The sequence below is a fragment of the Hyaena hyaena genome, unplaced genomic scaffold (genome assembly GCF_003009895.1).
Source record: "Hyaena hyaena isolate Hyena2069 unplaced genomic scaffold, ASM300989v1 scaffold_608, whole genome shotgun sequence".
NCBI lineage: Eukaryota > Metazoa > Chordata > Mammalia > Carnivora > Hyaenidae > Hyaena > Hyaena hyaena.
The window spans coordinates 186,120-205,741 of NW_024081243.1; the positions used below are offsets into that span (position 1 = coordinate 186,120).

Here is a 19,622-nt window from a genome sequence, read left to right on the forward strand (position 1 = left end):
TTACTCCTACTTCTTCTGGTTCTCGTCCCCTTCCCCCTCTCTCCTCCTTCCCCTTCCCCTACTTCCTCCTTCACCTCCTCCTCCCTCCTCCTCAACTCCAGCAGTTGAAATACAAAAAAGCACACACCTATTTCTAATGTAATCCCATCTTTGGTTTAATAAGGCTTTTTGGGGAAAGGTTGTGCTTGTGCAGTAGGTAGGCACTTTAGTGTAAGTGTGCACATGAGCAGGGCATTGACTGGAGAACTAGTGAGCGGTAGAATTAACTGGGGTTCTGTGCTCTGTTCAGTAAAAAAATCACCTTTTCTGAGTTTTGCTAGAAGGTGGTCTCCCCCCCCCCCCCCCCCGGGGTCTTTTGAAAAGTGACCATGTTTCTTTTTCTTGATTCAGTCAGATGGTTGATCCTTGAGTCACACCTGGTTTTGAATATTGCCTGCTCTACTGGTAAAGCCTTGTGTCCTGAAAGCCCTTGAAACTGAGTTTTAAACTTCCCTCTGTGCAGTGGGGTGTGGCGGGGTGGCCTCTCTGGAGTTAGCTGGGAAGATTGAAGTCGTCCACGTAAAGTGCTGCTAGCACAGGGCCTGACGCCTGGGAGATGGCCGGTTAAGACTGATCATCGTTGCCGCCACCGTCATCTTTTTCTGTAAATGGCCAGATGGTGACTATTTTAGGCTTTTCGGGTCATACTGTCCCTGTGACAACTATTCAACTCTGTCCTCCTGGCCAGAAAGTAGCCGTGGAAACCAATGGCGTAGGACTTCGTTTCAATAAAATTTTACTAACAAAACCGTTTCTAAAAACGGGTCGGATTTAGCTCCTGCACAGTCTGTAAGCAAACAGCTGTGTGCCAGCGAAACCTCACAAAACCAGGATGGTTGGGATTCGGCCCCTGGGGCAGAGTTGCTGATTGCATTTCTGTAGTAGCAGTTCTCAAACCTTTTAATCTCGGGTAGCCTTTGCACTCTTCAACATATGGAGACCCCCTGACAGCTTTTGTTCATGCGGGTTTATGTTTAATTTACCCTATTCAAATTTTAAACAGATACTTAAAAACTCTTAAGCCACTAAAAGTACAACTACTAAAGCCATAGCGAGTGAACATAAATAACATTTTTATGAAAAGTACCTGTTTTCCAAATCAAGAAAGATTCGTGGGAAGAATGGCATTTCTTTCCTTTTTTTTTCTCCCCCCCCCAATCTCTTTAATGTCTGGCTCAACAGAAAACAGGTGGGTTTTCCTCATTGCTTTTGCATTCGTTCTGGCCTGATGCTCCAAGTGCTGGAGTCCCTGGGATACTCCCACTTTATCTCCTGAAAGCATCTTTGGCGGCCCCTGGGGGTGTGTGGACCACACTTTGAGAATCCTTGCTTTGTAGACGTCATGAAGGGGAATTAAGGTATTACCGTGTAAGTCCCTGCTGCTTCTATCTTCCATTCCCGAGTCCCTTTGTCCTCTTTATTTTGAGCTAAAAGTGAAGGTTACACTGTTCTTCCCTTCCCCCCACTGCAGAAGGCATAGTTAGTCACGTGGTAAGAGTTTATGAAAGCAGGTTTGCTTTATTTTCTGAAATGATTGTCACCTTAGCTTAAATTGTCGGCTGCTGCATTGCAATAGAGTTTTACTACTGTAGAGAAACAAAAGCCAGGAGAGAGTCTGAATTCATTGGGGTAAAGGGGAACAAAAGAAGGGAGCTTCAGAAAAAGAAAATGCTTTTGATGACAAAGAGGTCTAAGAATGATTTGCATAAAATGGAAACAACTTGAAAAAACGAGAAAATAAGGTTAAATGCAAAAGGAGACTCAACCCTGGAGTGGCTGCTTTTGAAAGAAGTTTTTCAGGAGTTTTTAAGAACGAATGTCTCATACTTTAGCGTTGAGGGCCCTTGAATTCTAGGACAAAGATACTTAGAATTTTGAATTATCTGAGGGGGAAGAATGTGTCTTTATGACCCTCTTGGAATTGATCCTTAGTTAGTGACCAGGTGGCTCTGAATACCTTTGGGTGCCTCATACCTGATCGTCCTTATTCCTTTCTGTATATTCCCTCCCCCCACGGATTTCCATCCACCGACGGAACTTGACATTTCAACTGAGAATTAAGTTGACTCACGCATTGCTAAAACCATACTGTGCGATCCCAATATAAACCCATAGATGTGTGATTTTCCTCATAAAGAAAGGGAAAATTACTTCATCCAGATCTGTTGTGTTCATAGATACCTGCGAGCAAATAGATTGGGGGATAAAACTGCAAATAAACTGAGAATGCGCATCATCAAAATTTTGCGTGGCCCTGACTAGATAGAAATGAATATTAAAGTTATTCAACCCAGTGCTAAGAGCTCGTGCCTAGTTGCCTTTTCTTTATATTTAGCTTAACTTTGAGGGAAATTTATAACTAAATTGGGCTCCATGAATTCCCCGGTTGCCTACTTTTATTACACATGATAACACAGTTGGGTTTAATTTACCTCTTCGCACAACGATACTTCGGTGAGGCGGCTGTGTCTGGAAGGTGGTGAAGTGAACTTGACTGCCTTTGGAGGGTGAACGCTAGGGCTTCTCAAAAAAAAAAAAACAAAAAAAAAAAACAAAGGAAAGAAAAAAGAAGAATGGCAAGGAAACAATACACTTGTTTAGGCCGCTCACAGTTTGGGTTTTCTGCCTGTAGGAGGATGGATTCCCCCCTATATCCTCAGATTCCTATTCGAGTCTGTCACTTGCATCTGTGGTCACCCCATTCCCCATTTATGACATCTGTTACTTGTATTCCCCGGTGCCTCCCCCTTCCCCCCCCATCTTAAATTGCACGCTTTTATACTCCACAGGAAGTGCAAGTAAAACATCCTAACAAGCCCGATGGAAACAGATCTGCATCCTTCTCCTTAAATCCCTCTGGGCTTTGCCTCCATCCAGGCCAAAGGGCCCCTTCCTGATAGGGAGCCCCGGCAGCGAGGCAAGAAAGGCCCGGAGGATGAGGTTCCTGGTTTTCTGGAAACATCTGGAGTGGGATACTGAGTAGTTGCTGTCCCGGCCCCCCCCTCCCGCCCCCCTTTGCTTGCCCCTTTGTCTGCGTGTTGCTGGCTAGGGATGTGTCGCCGGGCGTTCCCGCGGCACTTGGCGGCCGTGCCGCACGGGCTGCTTCCTCCGTGATTAATCAGGCTGCGTGCTGGGCTCGGATTCTTTGGGGGCCGCGCTTCCTCCTGGTCTTGTCAGAACATGCAGAGTAGCAGCGTGACCCTTCTCGCATTTGCACCCACTGGTAACAAGGAATCTGACAGCTCCTCGGCGGCACCTGGGCGGCGGGGTGTAGCTGGCCGCGCCGTCTCATTTCCGGATCCCTGGCAGCGCTGAGTCTCCGCAGGCCCCGGGTCACCCCTTCCTACTTAGGCTGCGTCTCCGCTTGCATACTGTTCTCAGAAGCGTCTATTTGTCCTATTCGTGTGGGGTTTTGTGGACCTAAAGGTGTGGGTTTAGAGCAGCCAAAAGTCCCCATGGACTGGCAGGTGCCTACCTCGACGGCTGGTCGATAAATAAGTGCAGAAATTGCTAGAAGAGTTACCATCACAGCGGTGGCGGAGGAAATAAAAGCAGCGATGTGTTTTGAGGCGTCGTGGTAAGGGTTCACCTGGCCTTACCGTGTTCGCTGTTTTTACCACCCCTTGGGTGAGACTCCTGAGCTCCATTTGCAAGTAGAGAAATTAGAGGCCCAGGGAGTTAGGTGTCTGGCCTTCAGTAACTCAGCTAGAAAGTGGCGGAGTTGGATCTTTGTCTTTTTACTTTTTTGAGAGAAAGAGGGAGGGAGAGAGAGTGAGAATGTCTCTCACAGCCTCCACCCTCAGCATAGAGTGCAACACCTGTTAGGGCTTGGAAGTCATCACTCTGAGAGATCATGACCTGAAGTGGGGTGTTCAACTGACTGAGCCACTCAGGCATCCTGTTTGTTTTTTTTTTTTTTACTTTTCTTTATTTAAAAAAAAAATTTAATGCTTATTTTTGTGAGAGACAGAGTGCGAGTGGGGAAGGGGCAGAGAGAGAGGGAGACACAGAATCTGAATAAGGTTCTAGGCTCTGAGATCATGACGTTAACCAGCTGAGCCGCCCAGGTGCCCCACTTTTCTTTAAACAGTTCTCATATTTTGGCAGTTGAATTAGAATGTAAGTTAATACACAAATAAGTTTACATATTAATATGCAACTTAATTGATGTTGATATCAGTATTTACTATATTACATATATAATAAGACAGTATATTAAACTTTTATTAAATTATCGTATTTAATATACATGCATACATACGTTTTAAATGTATGGCTAGATACATTTCCATAAGGGTGTTACTGTTTTCACCAGAGTGCTCACCTTCCAGACCAACACATGGACCATTTCCAATATCCTGGACACGTCAGTCATTCCTCTCTACCCTCAACAAGATGTCCGCTCGTGTGATTTCACTCAATTTTGGTCATGGTTCTCGAGTTTCAAATGGACAAAACCATACAGTATGTACTCTTGTGTCGGACTTCTTTTACGCTATGTAATGTCTGTGAGATTCATTCGTGATGTCGTGTGGGTTCCCTGGTTTTCACTGATGAAGATACCCCAGTTGCCCTCCTTCCCTATTTGTACACCTTTGGCTTCTTTCTAGTTTTCGGCTAGTTGGAATAAACAGTAAAGAACATTCTTGTGTTTTGCCTGGTGGTGCATATTTGCAGGCAGTTCTCTTGCGTCCCTACCATAAGGGAATCGTAAGGTAAGTAGAGAGTTTGAATTTGAGACTTGGTCCTTTACCCTTGGAGTATTGATTCTTGATACTACCCTTTGCCGCTCCCATAGGAGGAAATCTGCGGTGATGAAGTTGTAGGTTTTTTGTGAAACTAACTGGATCGGTACTTTGAGATGTGGAAAGAAAAATCTGTTTCTTCCTCTACTCAGTGCTACTACCATGCTCTCACTCACACCCCTCTGACCCCCGAGATGTAGAATTTTCCACACTGAGCAGGTTTCCCAGTTTTTTTTTTTTAATGTTTTATTTATTTCTTAGAGAGAGAGAGCGAGAGAAAGCGTGAGCAGGGGAGGGTCAGAGAGAGAGGGAGATGCAGTCTGAAGCAGGCTCCAGGCTCTGAGCTGACTGTCAGCACAGAGCCCGACGTGGGGCTCGAACCCATGAACCATGAGATCATGACCTGAGCTGAGTCAGACGCTTAACCGACTGAGCCATCCAGGCTCCCCTCTCCAGTTCTTTGCAGATACTACCAGTTGTCTTACAGTTTAATCCAGTCTCCTTGAGGGTAGCCTCCGATCCCAGAGGTTAAGGGCTTAGTCCCATAGGGTTGTGTGTCCTCCCTACTCCCGCCCTACACACACACTCCCCCTCTCTCTCCCTCCCTCACCCCCTCTCTTCAGATGACAGTGCATGGTGGATCCCCGGGTTACCCCGAACTTCTCTCTGACTTGGTTACAAATCAGAGGTACCCTAGTCTTTCCCTCAGATTCAGTCATTTGCTAGAATGACTCATAACTTGAGAGCAGAGTTTACTTCCTTAGATTACTGGTTTAGGAATATTAAAGGATGTAAATGAACAACCAGAGGAAGAGCTACATAGGGCCAAGTCTGGAAGGGTCCCAAGCAGAGGCATTTCTGTCCCTGCGAAGCTTTGACGTGTGTTGTCACCCTCCTGACACTTATATGTGTTCTGGTTCAAACTTAATGTAAAATCATCTGTGGTCGCAAGGGGCTTGTTTATTTTTATAGCTGTTAACTATAACTATAGCTGTTAACTAGTCACGGTGTTTAACTAGGCTGGTACCTTTTCTGTCTTGGCTGTATTCAGTATTAAGTCTGGGTAACAAAGTTTGAGTGAGCTGAATTCAGAAAGCAGAAATCGTGTTTCTAAGACATTCCACAGGTTGGGGAGTTGACGTCATTCTTTCTGGGCTCCCCTTATGCTACCTGGGTGTGCGGCTTTGGGAAAACCACTTTCTCAAACCTTAATTTGTTTAATTTTCAAACGGGATGTATAGGATTGCTTCATAGTTTCTTAACCTTTTTTTGCTTCCTCCGATCCCCGCGGTAATGTGAAGGATGACTCTTTCCTTTGAGAAAGAATTACAGATTGGTGTCAGATGTGGTAGGGGCTTGTTCATGTGGAATTCCTCCTGATTCCTTGATTATAAAGGGTATTTCCAATTCTAATATGAGATGAAAGCTCACCTGTCTGCATTTTGGAGGAGAAATCTTTCATTGCATTATATTCATTAGTTGGATGCTTGTATATATATGCATGTATATTTATGTGTGTATATATATGTATATATATGTGTGTGTATATATGTGTGTATATATGTATATATGTGTGTGTATATATGTGTGTGTGTGTGTGTGTGTATATACATATACGTATATATATATATATATATATATACTGTCAGAGTCCAGATGAAAATGACACTCTGGGGTCACCCAGTAACAAAAGTGAGCTGGTCACGTGTTACGTAACATCTGTGTGGACTGCTCCTCCGAGGTAGCCTTGTGCGGCCAGAATGGAAAAGTGAACAAGTCAGACTCCAGCCCTCCTAAGATCGACGTTAGGGTCAGGGGACAGGAGGAACAGGAATTAGACACGGCGAAGAGCTGCTGGAGAGGAGGAGGGAAAACCGGCTGTCTGGGAAGTCAGGTAACAAAATGGTGAGCAGTGTAGGTTCTAGAAGTAGACAGAAGTAGACTGGATCAGAGTCTCTGGTCTCTCATTTACTTAACTCTGTGTATCATTTGTCCTGCAAAAAGAATATATGTAATAACTACCCACCATTGAGGATTGTTGGGGTTTTATATGAGTCAGGGTAGTTTTTCAGCCGTGGCACTGTTTGACTCTTTGGACCAGGCCACTTACTATTTTGGGATGATTATCCTGTGCACTGTAGGATGGTTGGCAGCGTCTTGGGCCTCTATTCACTAGATTCTTCCACCTGTAGCAACCAGAAATGTCTCTCGGCATCACCAAATGCCGCCGAGGAGGTAACATCCCCTACCCGTCCTCACCCCTTGAGAACCACTGGATTTACGTTAAATTCAACTTTCTAAATGCTATGGAAAAAGTCTTGGTGAGTAGGGCCTTGAAGAGACATTTTTGAATAAGCTACGGTTCCCTCCCGGATGTGTTTTGATGGAAACAAAACCACAACACTAACAAAACCCAGGTAACAAAGGTCTGTTTTGTTCCCTGCTTACTGAATTATTGATGCGCGCTCTGAGATGAACTGCATTCATTCAGATGGGATTAATACCCACCTGCTCCTTGAAGAACCATTGCACTTGCCCGGCCCGTGCCCCCGGCTGCTTTGATGTGAAGGTTTCCACCACCTGCCCATTTGCAGCCCAGCTGCCTGCGAACAGGCTCTCTTCTCGTGGTCCTTGGTCAGAGCGGACCTGCTAAGTAACGATAAAGGCAGGCAGCTCTGCCGAGAGTGCTAGCCCGCTGCGGGTGTGGACATAGGTGCCGGGCCGTGGGTGAGCTTGGCGGACGGTGACAAAAGACACACGCAGGAAGGGCTCTGGGTGGCCCGGGTATTATCTCCTCACCTGTTAATGACCATACACCCCAGAGGGACCAGCTGAGTAGTGTGCAGGACACCCAGAGCCCGGGGGTTGCATTGGTGAGGATGTCCGTGATGGGCGTGAAGACTGGGTGGCACTAACCCTGCTGGAAAAGCTCTTGCACATTAGGGAGTGAGTGCAGTTGCTGGGTCTGGGGGGGAAGGGGATTGGGGGAGGTAGGTAGATCTGATTGTTTATTCGCCCTTTCTTTGTTCTAGGGTGTTATTTGGTTTCCTGCTTTGGATTTTGCGGACCAGTTTAAAATAAAATTTGAGGGCTGATGTAAAGCAGCTGACCTTTAAATTTGTCCTTTAAGGGTGTGTAAAGAAAAAAAAAAAACCGTTTACTGTCGTTGTCATTGCGTTAAAAAGAAAAAGATGTTTTGTCACCAAAGAAGTAGTAGGGACGTAAGAATGGAATAGAGAAGTCGTATATATGGGATAAATTTGGGGTTAGGGAAGGTAGTTTGTGGTCCTTCTTTTCCCTTCTTTACCCAGGGGGGAGGGGGAAGAGGTCATGAAAGTCCACCCCATGTTTTACCGCATGTAGGAGGGACGCAGGGCGTGGTACTGAATGGTGGCTGGATTAGTGAGGGGTGCTGTTGCACATTCGCCAGCCCTGGTGAGGGCGGGTGGGGGGGGGCACACTCTGTGGTGTGTGGTGCCATCCCGAGGGCATTTATCTCCTTTGTCCTGACCTCCTCTCCCCACCCTTTCCTTTTGACCTTCCCCTGGATGGCTGGTGAGGGTGTAGCAGGTGCACAAGCACATTCCTCCTCCTAAGATGGGGTACCTCTGGTCTGCTCTTTGTTTCCTGTTGTTTGTGTGCCTTAGTGGGCAGGTGTATTGTACTAGATGTATTGTACTAGACTCACTAGAGTGAGTCCCCTGTGGCCCCCCATCCCCCCTCTCCCCGCCCCAGACCCAGAGAGGGATGGCAGATTGAAAGTGCAGCATGTGATCACCTGTTACTTCAGGCAAGATTAAACACTTGCAATTCACTGACATCCTGAAATGCTTTGGGCACTCAGGCTTAAAGAGAGCATTTATTTATTTATTTATTTATTTATTTATTTATTTATTTAATTTTTAAATTTTACTTGTATATTTCTTTACTTTATTATAGTTTATTGTCAAGTTGGTTTCCGTGTAACACCCAGTGCTCATCCCAACAAGTGCCCTCCTCCTTGCCCATCACCCATTTTCCCATCTCCCTCTCCCCCCATCAACCCTCAGTTCTCAGTATTTAAGAGTCTTAAAGAGAGCTTTTAGAACTGGGGGTTCCCTGTCATTAAATAAAAGAACAACTCTGTAAGAAAGAAAAAACTCTGGGAGAATGCGCAGGACCCACATGGGACTTGCCCCATTGAATAAGGGCCCAGTGTGCGTTGCATCTTCAATCCAAGTCAAGGCCCTGACCGGTTTCTTTCACTAATAATTGGGCAGTACAGTGTCTGTACAGCTGTCAGTGAAGGGAACCCCTAATTTCTTGCTTTGGAGAATGAGTGCAGACACAACATTTTGTCACTTTCTTTCTTTGGTTTTTATCTCGTTCTGTCAGTGTGCTAATATTTTTATTCTCTTTTAGTTAAAAAACAGTATATGAATCCATTGTGATTTAAAAATTCTAACCATACAGAAACACACTTGACCTGCCCCTCCTAATTCTAGACCCTTTTGAAAGATGATGTAATGAATTTTGTGCATTTACATGTGGAAAATACCTAGTTTTTACATTACCTGAAAGGTACACAGTTAACCCTTGAACAACATGGGTGAGACCTACATGTGTATACTTAGAATTTTTTTTTAATGTTTCATTTATTTCTGAGAGAGAGTCAGAGAGAGAGGGAGCGGGATCAGGGGAGGATCAAAGAGAGAGGGAGACCCAGAATCCGAAACAGGCTCCAGGATCTGAGCTGGCTGTCAGCACAGAGCTTGATGTGGGGCTCAAACCCATGAACCATGAAATCATGACCTGAGCTGAAGCCAGACACTTAACCGACTGAGCCACCCAGGCTCCCCCGCATGTGTACAGTTAGATGTACCTCATTTGTGAGGAATACACCACAGTGGTAAATGTATTTTCCTTATGATTTTCTTGATAACATTTTCCCCATCTTGCTTTATTATAAGAATATAGTATATAATACATAGAAGATACAAAATATATGTTAATTACTATGTTATGGATAAGGCTTTTGGTCACTAGTAGGCAATTTGTAGTTAAGTTTCTGGGGCGTCAGAAGTTATGTGCAGATTTTTGTGTGGTAAGGGGTGGGGGGGGGGTCAGTGTCCCTGGCCCCTGTGCTGTTCCAGAGTCAGCTCTATGTGTATTGCTAGGCAACTTGCTTTTTTTTTTTTTTTTTGCGCTTTATATATCTTGGGGATCTGCACAGGTCGTTCCATAAATAATATCTGCGTCCTTGTTCATGGCTGCATAGTATTCCCAACGAAGCTATTCCGTAGCTTACAGAGCTGTTGGAAGTTGTATGTTACTACACACAGTGCTGTAGTGAAAACCTAAGACGTAATACATGCATCTTCTTGAACGTGTGCGTTTATATCTATATTTATACATTAAAAGTTTATATTGAGAGAGTGTGAGTGCATGAGCAGGGAGCCGCAGAGAGAGAGAAGGGGAGAGAGAAACTCAAGCAGGTATGGCACTGTTAGCGTGGAGCCTGATGCGGGGCTCAGTCTCTCAAACTGCAAGATCACAACCTGAGCCGAAACCCAGAGTTGGACACTTAACCGACTAAGCCACCCAGGTGCCTCTGCACCTGTGCATTTTTGTCTGTGGTTAAATACATAGAACTTTAATCACTATTAGAGTATTTTAAATTTTAATGTGTATTTTTTCCTCCTGAAAATGCTCTGTCATTTTGTGTTACTCCCATCATCCATGAATGAAGAGACTCCCCTTCATTCTGTGTATCGAAGTCAACGGGTTATCTGAGTCTATGAAAAAATACTGAGTCACTACTCTGGGGCCACCTGAATACCATGTGTATGAGCGAGGGGAGCGTTGTGGTCCCATGTCCTCTCCGGAGCAGTGACCTGCCTCCAGCAGTGACTGCAGAAGCCAAGGGACACTTTAATTCACCAACAGGTAGCTATTGTTATCTCTGTTGTACAGATGGGCCTGCTAAGGTACATGCGAAGCATGTTGGGGATACAGCCAGTGAGGGGATAAACCAGACAATGCTTGTGACAAAAGTCTGCCTGAGTCCCAACTCCCAATTAGGGGTCAGCACATGTGACCCGCCACCAGCTAGGAATAATTTTTACCTTTTTAAATGGCTGCATTTTAAGGGATTACATAAATAACTACATAAGCTTCATTTTTTTGCTTCTTGGCCTGCAGAGCTTAAGATGTTCATTATTTAGGGGACGCCTGGGCGGCTCAGTTGGTTAAGCATCTGACTCTTAATTTCAGCCTCAGTTCCTGAGATCAAGCCCTGAGTTGGGCTTTGTGCTCACAGCCCTGAGACTGCTTGGGATTCTGTCTCCTCCCTGCTCATGCTCTCTCTTTCTCGCGCGCGCTCTCTCTCTCTCTCAATAAATAAATAAATTAGAAAAAAAAAAAGGATTTTTATTATTTAGCCCTTTATGAAAAAATTTTGCAATCCCCGCTCTCGACTATTAACTCAATTCCCTAAGACTGGAAAGGACTCCTTGCACGGAGATGGGAACGTGAGCTAGGCCGGTGGTTCTCAAACATCAGCATGGGTCAGAGTCCCAGGGAGGCTCGTTGCAAGACATGTCATTGGGCCCTGTCCCCGATGCCTGCAGTGGGACCAGAGGACTGGCATTGTTAACAGTTTCCCAGGGGGTCTGATGCTGCTGATCCTCAGAACACACGACAAGCATTGACTGTGGGAAATGGGTAGGAGAAATGGATGTTGGCCACGTGACTGCAAGAACGTGCGCCTTCAGGCCCTCCAAGTTTAAGCCATGGGTTTGTAGAATGACAAAATTGTGCCTTAAGTAAAGAGGGCTCCTGTGTGGACTATGAAGAAATTTAAAATACTGGGACATAAGCTGTACGAAAATGGAGATGGCTGGTACCTCAGAACGTTACTTTTTCCTCTTAAACATGTTCATCATTAATGGGATTGACTATATATATATTTAAACCTGATTCTTATTTAAATGATAGTAATTGGCAGCAATTATTGATAACTTACTGTGTGTCAGGCTCTGTGCTAAACTCTTGAAATAATCCTATGGGGTTAGATAATAGTGCCTCCGTTTTAAAAGGGAGTAAACGCAGAGCTAAGAACATGTTAAGAGCTGGAGAAGTAATTTCCCATCAAAGTCACTTGGCTAGTAAGTGTCCCCCGATCATTTAGACCCTTGTTCGTGATATAATGTCCCCATTACTCTCTTCACATCCCACCTTCGCCCTCCTCCATGGCAACCACATGTGAATCCTGTCTTTCTTTTCAAGCCTAGAAGCATGTTACTCTGGGAAAAAATGGCTCATTAGGTAAATTGTTATTAATGTTATTTTCTCAGAAAAAGCTTTTGATTCAAGTTTAACTGTCATAATTATTTTTAAATTTGAATTATGGAAAAATTTTACATAGAGAAAATTCACCACTCACATTGAACAGATGCTAATGCTTTTATCACTGTTGCTTAAGAGATTTTTTTTTTTTAAAGGAGAAAACACCAGAGAATTGCTGAGTTCCTAAACATCGGTAGTCCTTCCTTTGCTACTCAGGGTAATGCCTTGTTTTGTTTATGCATACTTACATATGTAATAAAAGTATGAAAACCTGCAACGGAAATCATCTATATCGGCTGCAGCATCTGACGTTATAATCAATTATGTGTTGACACCTTATTAAGTACCCTGTGGAAATCAGATGAGAGAATGGTGTCCCTTGATGTCCCGGGAGATTTGCAGGTGGCAGATTCATAACATTTACCACCTTCAGGAGTTCCCCTCTGGCACCCTAATTCCCCCATTTTCATCACCCAGATACTTTGTTGCGTTTGCTTTGTCTTGTTTCTCCAATGTCTTGAGAAGTCTTAGGCTACGTCTTTGGGTTTGGATCTTGAAGGCATGAGGGATAGAGTAGAGAAAGAGACAGATAAACAAATACCTCCCCATCGAGGTTACACTCCAGTTATTTCTAAGTATAGTAATCAATATGATTGATTTGTCTAAAAGTTAGTAATACTCGTAGTTAAGCGAGCCCCGGGTTTTACGTGTTGGCCTCATCAGTCAGTAGTAGTCACCATCATCCCTGTGAGTGTGGCAAACGCATGCCCCAATTTTTGGTTTCTAGAAGTTGGTCACCTTATCTATTAGGTGGCAATGAGGCATCCACACTCTTATTAAATGGCCTGCAAAAGTTATGTGCCCATTTCCATTTGTTACTAGACAATGTGCTAATTGCATGGGTGATTTAAATGTTAAAAAGGCTTTAAAGCATTTGTTGTAATAATTAACAAAGGATCGGTAGGTTACAAATGAATGATAATGCCGTACTTTAAAAATACAATGTTCCATATCTGTGCAAAGTGGTATATGTCACGAAACATTAATATTCAGATGAGAGATTTGAACTGAATGATCTCTAAAATCCTTTCTAGTAAGTTCTTTCTGTTTTTCTAAAGTACAGGCACTACAGCTATTAATATATTTCATGAGGTATCAATTATGTCCCTTCTGAAAACTTCAAGGAGAGGCCACAGCCTACCTTTTGTCAGATTAGCAGTGTATTAGCTGACCCTTGGGTAGTGGACCCAGGAATGCTGATTTTCTTCTCTTCCTTCTCAACAATAAGGGCTGTTTTTCTAGGTAGACACACAGCTGTGTGGAATAAAGTCCAGCCTTTAGCATCTGTAGTTATGTGTGGCTTAAATTTTGGCTGATGGGATGTAGGTGGAAACGGCATGCGATGTCTAGGAAGTTTCCTTAAAGGGAAAGAGGTGTGTCCTTAATTATTTCTTTCCTCTTGTTGGTTGGAATGTGGACATGATGGCTGGATCTTGAAAAGGTACCTAGGATAGTGCGATTGGTACTATGTACGGAAATGGCAGTCACAGGATAGAAGCAGTCTGGGTGGCACTATGTGTATATATGTGTGTATGTGTATATGTATATATGTGTATATATAGTGTCTGTGTATATGTATGTATATTTGTGTGTATGTGTACGTGTATGTATGTGTGTGTATGTGTATATGTATGCATGTATATATGTGTGTATATATAGTTGTATATGTTGTGTGTGTATGTGTATATGTATATGTGTGTGTATATATGCATGTGTGTATATATGTGTTGTATACATATATAGTGTGTGTGTATATGTATGTGTGTATGCATGTACACACACACACACACACACACACACAGATTATTTCTTGCAGAAAGACCTCTGGCTGAAAGGTTGATAAGGGAGTGAAATTCAGTCCAGGCTCTGCTTCCTGAGGTGTGTATTTGGAGCAATGTCGGGCCTTACTTTCTACAAAAGCTTCATGTGCTTACTAAGCCTTGTACCTACATGGGTGCTTTCACCCAGAGCGGTAACTTTTCCTAACTTACTTAAAGGTGCCACTTGTTACTGTGGATTGTCTCACCGTCCTCAGAACTCCCCACCCGTGCACTTGATTGACGGTAGAGAGAAGTAACCCATTGTCTTGTTTTAGCCACTGTTGTAGTATTTTCTATGATTGGTGTCTTCCCCTAAACCTGATCAGTAGATCACTTCTTTGCAAGGGTTACTTTGGATTTTTTGTTTGTTTTGTTTGCTTGCAAACAACAGTCAGCTAGAGTTCTGCGGAAGGTTATCAGAAGCTCACACAAAGGAGAGGTCATGGGCAAGGGACACAGAAATGCCAAGAGGCCTGGCAGTGGGAGAGTCTGGTCACAGGGGCAGCTCCCACCACAGGGGACCATCTCCAGCCTTGTCTTTTCTCCTCACGGAGCTTTTGGTGATTCAGCGATGGCATGAGAGTGGGGCGTCCGCTTGGTGAAGCATAGGGCCGTGTGTCCTGACCCCTTGGCTTCCAGCTCTGTTAAGGGGAGCATAACCATCTGGGTTGACTGCAGTGAAGGACGCATGATTTTCCAAAATGGAATGGAAGCTTCTGGGAGGAAGTGGGGGGGATGCTAGGCGCCAAAAAAGAAATTAAAGGGAGCTAAACAGAAGAAGAAGAGAGAAGGGAGCACGCCACTCTTGATCTCGGGGTCATGGGTTCACACCCCACTTTGGGTGTAGAGATTACTTGTAGATAAAAATCTCTTAAAAAAAAAAAAGACGGTGACAATTGGTGATCACACCACTGGGTTCTTTCAAAATAAGAAATGGAATGGACTGAATACTAGTTTCCCACCAAAGGTCTTCCTTTTCTTTTTGGTGCCTAATTCTCCACCATGTAGAAGGGAGCACTGTTTCTGTAGTTATGAGTCCTCACGGTGACCACCAAGTCCTTCCTGCCTGCCTGCCTGCCTGCCATGCACAGGGCAGTGTGCGACAGGTGAGAGGGACACAATGACATTGTGGATGGAGAGGGCTCTCGCTGTGGGGATGGAGCCCAGGAGCACGTAGAAGCTGCAGAAATGGCTTTGTAGTCTTTGCTGCCACCCCGCCTGCCTCTCTTCTGCCCTTTATAGCTCTTTAGGGAATGGCTTATTTGCTCTTTTCCCCAGAATTGGGGCCGATGTCTCAAGTCTGAGGGTCTCACGTCATCTTGAACCCTGCGGAGGCATGTGTCTGCCTCTGAAGTGGTATTTTGCGGTAGTTTTATGGTTTTTCTTTATGAATAATTTACTCGTAGAGTTCTAATATCTTCGTACGACAGTGAATTTTGGTGTTCATCAAGGATATGTCTCAACAAGAAGAGAGAAATCAATTTCTTATTACAAACCAGAGCAAAACATGAGATCATCTACCCTGTGGGAAAGCGGTATATTTTATAAGCGTTGTGGATTATTATTATTTAAGTCAGGAACCCTCGGATATGTAAACAAATTATTGTTCCTTCTCATAAGGAAAATGGTGTGTGTATTTCTCTGCTCTGTATGTGGTCACCATCTATCTTATTAGGATGTGGAGAGTCCTGTAGTTACAGCATTTTAGGGGCTAAAAGGCAAAACCCTCTCTTAAAAATGTCTGCCTAATCTTTTAATAAAAATTCCCAGGGATATAGACTCCATAATCTAGTTTGGTGACTTATTTCTTTCTTTAACCCTTCAGCCCTGTTGCAAGAAAAATATTGGTCTTCTGGCCCACTTTGCATACATGTTCCTTGGAGTCCCACGCTGTGAAGTTTTTTCTCTCTCAAATTCAGCAGTCCATCCTAGCTGTTTTTCTCTGCCTCTGTGATTCATCTCTGAATGCCCAAAGGAAAGAAGAATAGTAATAATAATAGTAATAGTTACAATGAAGTGCTTCCTAAATGCTATGCATAATCCTGGCCATGACCCTATGAGGTACATACAGTATTATCCCCATTTTACAGATCAGGAAACCAAGGCTCAAATTCTCAGGAACAAAGGCAAGGGAATCCAGAGCTCACCAGTGGGAAATCAAAGTAACTCTTTGGTTTTCCGGCAAACTGTAAATTGATGTATACTTTTTTAAAAATATTTTTTAATGTTTATTTACTTTGAGAGAGAGGCAGAACGTGAGCTGGGGAGGGGCAGAGAGAGAGAGGGAGACACAATATGAAGCAGTCTCCAGGCTCTGAGCTATCTGCACAAAGCCTAATGTGGGGCTTGAACTCATGAACCATGAGATCATGACCTGAGCCAAAGTCAGACGCTTAACTGACTGAGCCCCCCAGGTGCCCCGGTATAGTTTGCTTTTATATAGTAGGTGTTACTGTAAAGAGTGATTTGTGTTTTCTTATAGGTATTAGAATATATTAGCTCTTGTTTCACCCAAACACAGTGTATAAAAAAATGAGACTCAGGAAAGTCATCACCGATTTAGAAACTCAAAATTCCCTCTCTTAGCGTTGACCTGTTATATTCAGGGAAGAATTTGTTAATGACATTACTTATTATCCCTAACTGCGTTCTGCTCTGGCCCACTGTAGTGGGACAAAGAAGTACAATGAAAAATGCAGGTAGATTTGTACTTCATGCTGAAGAAGGCACGGACCCATGTGACCTCTCTACCTGAATGCATTTTTGGTGTTAGCGAGTTAAAAGGGTATGATGTTTGGTACTGTCCTTTCGTTGTAAAACCCAGGGCTGTCTTAATATTCGTTACTGGGGATGAGGGGAAAGCGGGAAGGTGGAAATTTTGCCCATGTCTCCGTTGCTTTGAAATAAACCAGGGAAATTCGCTGTGCCTCAAATAGCAGCTTGGGTACCAAGCCAGGTCCTCCCATGACTTAGATACCAGGCTGTTCTGGAAGCAGAGGGCACCGAAGTGGCCCAGGGATTCAATAGGGCAGCTTGATGTGCTCACCAAGGGGAGCCAGATTTTGCAGCAAGGTTGTGCTAACCTTTTGGCTTGGTGCCCTGTCTCCTTGCGTCCTTTCCCATTTGTAACAGAAGCATGGATTTTAATGCTATTGACTTCGAGCAATCACTGAATCGTGATGCACACGGTGAATTTGAAGTTTGGGTCTTAAGTTGAAAGGGGATAAACAATCCACATTGATTCCCTACCTGGTTATAGCTTTGTTGGCTTCATAAATTGTCCCTAATGATCCCTGATGGGCAGTACAGGTGCCAGCCATCACCTGGTTTGCTAAAAGCCATGAAAATCCCTAAACCTCATTTTAGGCAAGGATTTCCACTTTGGCTCTCAAAAAAGCTTTCTCAAACAGCAAGGATTCCCTATGTGAAACATTGTGTTGCTTTTCCTGCTGTTGAACCATAAAACCTTACCAGAGAGAGAGAGACAGAGAGAGAGTGAGTGAGCAGTAGAGTATGAATCACAGAAATCTTTGGGAAGGAATTTGTCTATTGAGTTGTGTACATGAAGGTATAATTGAGGAGTGGCCATGGGGTCAGTTTTGTTCGTTAGAACAAAGATTCGAATATTCTCCAGTATTTACCAAGTGCCTGCAGCCTTGGGCCTGGACCAGGGGCTAAGGGGATGACTGAGGTATAGAGCCTTTTCCTATCAAAGCGTCTGAAGACTGGCATCCTCAGAGCTGGGGCCCTGCTCTCTGGCCTTCGTAGCTGCCTTAGGCTCCTCTGGGCCTCCATGCCTCCAGTCTTCCATAGTGGAGCCTGAGGTAGGGCCTTCGATGGTCTCTTTGGTAGTGGCAGAGGAAGGGAAGAGGGAGGAGGTAGAATAAATCTGTGGGGTGCCTGGCCATCCCGTTATGATTCCTTACCCCCGTTTCCCCCTTCTCAGTCTCTTCTCCCGTCTCCTCCTCCCGGCAGGTTCATCATCCCAGATCTGAAGTCTTGTCTCTGAGTTGATTCCGTGTGTGCGTAAGGCTGAGGGAAAGTGGGGCTAACTGTTGGGTTCAGTTTCTCTGATCATCCCTTTTCTGGTTCTTTACCGAACGATGCAGGGGCGTCATGGGGCAGGAAGTGCAGCACATTCTCTGCTTGCTTCCGTCCTCCTAGTATTCATTCCCGCACTGCGAAAGGTCTGTGGTTTCCTCTACCGCAGGGCTTCTCCACTGGGGGGCATTTTTTTACTAAGGAGGTTTGGCAATGTCTTGAGATGTCGTCACATCTCTAGGGGAGAGGCTTGCTAATGGCATCTCGTGGGTGGAAGCCAGCAGTGCTGCTGTACATCCTGTAGTGTACAGGATGGACACCTCCCTGCATCCCCACCTGCCCTCCGCCCCCCCTCCCCCTGCCTGCACCCCCTCTCCTGCCCCAAATGTCAGAAATACTGCTCTCTTGAAACATCTCCCTTGGCCACCCTCTGAGCCTGTCTTGCCTGGCACAAGGGTGGCTTGTTGATTTATCTGTCTGAAATGTATCACACAGGTTTCCTAATCCAGTAAATCATTCTCTCTTTAATTTGTATCGAACACTCTTTTTCTAGACAAGGTCAAACTAATCACTGCCCTAAAGGATCACAGGTTCCAAAGTAGGGGAGTCAGAATTAGAGATTCTGTTCCTTGGAAGTAGTGCCAGTTATCAGCCAGTTAGAGAAAGATGCTTGAGTAATCTGCCGCGTAGCTCACCAGCATTATATGGGCCGGGAGGAGAAGGGATTTTGAAGTTAAGTGGTGGTTCAGCTCGTAGTTGTCATCATTTAGGTTGATCACTTACTTCGTACCCATCCATGTGCTGTGTTATTTCTCTGGCCTCTCTTGCACCAAGCCATTTGTCCTATGGGCCTTGCCTTGGCTGTCATCACTTCCTCCAGGAAGCCTTCCTTCATGCCTCAAGCTCAGAATCCCATGCCCCTTCCAGGTACCTGTTCCTCTGGTAACACCTCTCAACGCCTTGAATCAAGTGGCTTGTTGACTTGGAGGGCCAGCCCCTTCCGCCTTATAATTTATTTCTCCTGGGTACGTAGTAGGGCTTCTTTGAATCCTTGTGGAATAACTATATCAAGGAAAACTAACAGCACTTTGTTTGATTACAGAAGAAATTCTAGTGGGGGAAAAAAAAATAGAAACCCAGAGTCAGAGAACATGTGTTTTGGTGTTGGTTTTCTGACTCTCATTTATCAACTAAGTGGATAAATAAGTGGGCCTAATGAACTGATTCTAAATGGGGAGCCTCTGGGTTTCTCGGAAGCACACTGATGCGTTCGGTGTTCTCACCCTGACATTGATCTGTGTTATTAAAAACAAACGGATTTGTGTTGCTGCTGGGATCACTAGCAAGCAGAGTATCGTGAAATTGTTAACACAGATCTTACCGTTCCTGATGGGCATCCGTCTTCTCATGCTAGAGTTCTTCTGGAAGTGCCCAGTACCTTGACATCATCTTTGACCTTTGCCCCTCACTCACTCTGCTCCAGCCATGCTGGCCTTCTTGCTCTTCCTCCCGCGTCTCAGACACACACCTGCCGCAGGGTTTTGTCATTGCCTTTCCCTTCGCCTGGCGTTTTCTTTTCCTAGAGGCTGCC

General features: G+C 44.6%; 1 protein-coding gene across 3 annotated transcripts in view; it reads left to right on the top strand.

Moving 5' to 3' along the window:
* The window catches only part of PTPRG (protein tyrosine phosphatase receptor type G), a 705,708-nt gene that overhangs the window by 128,762 nt on the left and 557,324 nt on the right, over window positions 1-19,622 (top strand). The gene's annotated exons all lie outside the window — the stretch shown is intronic.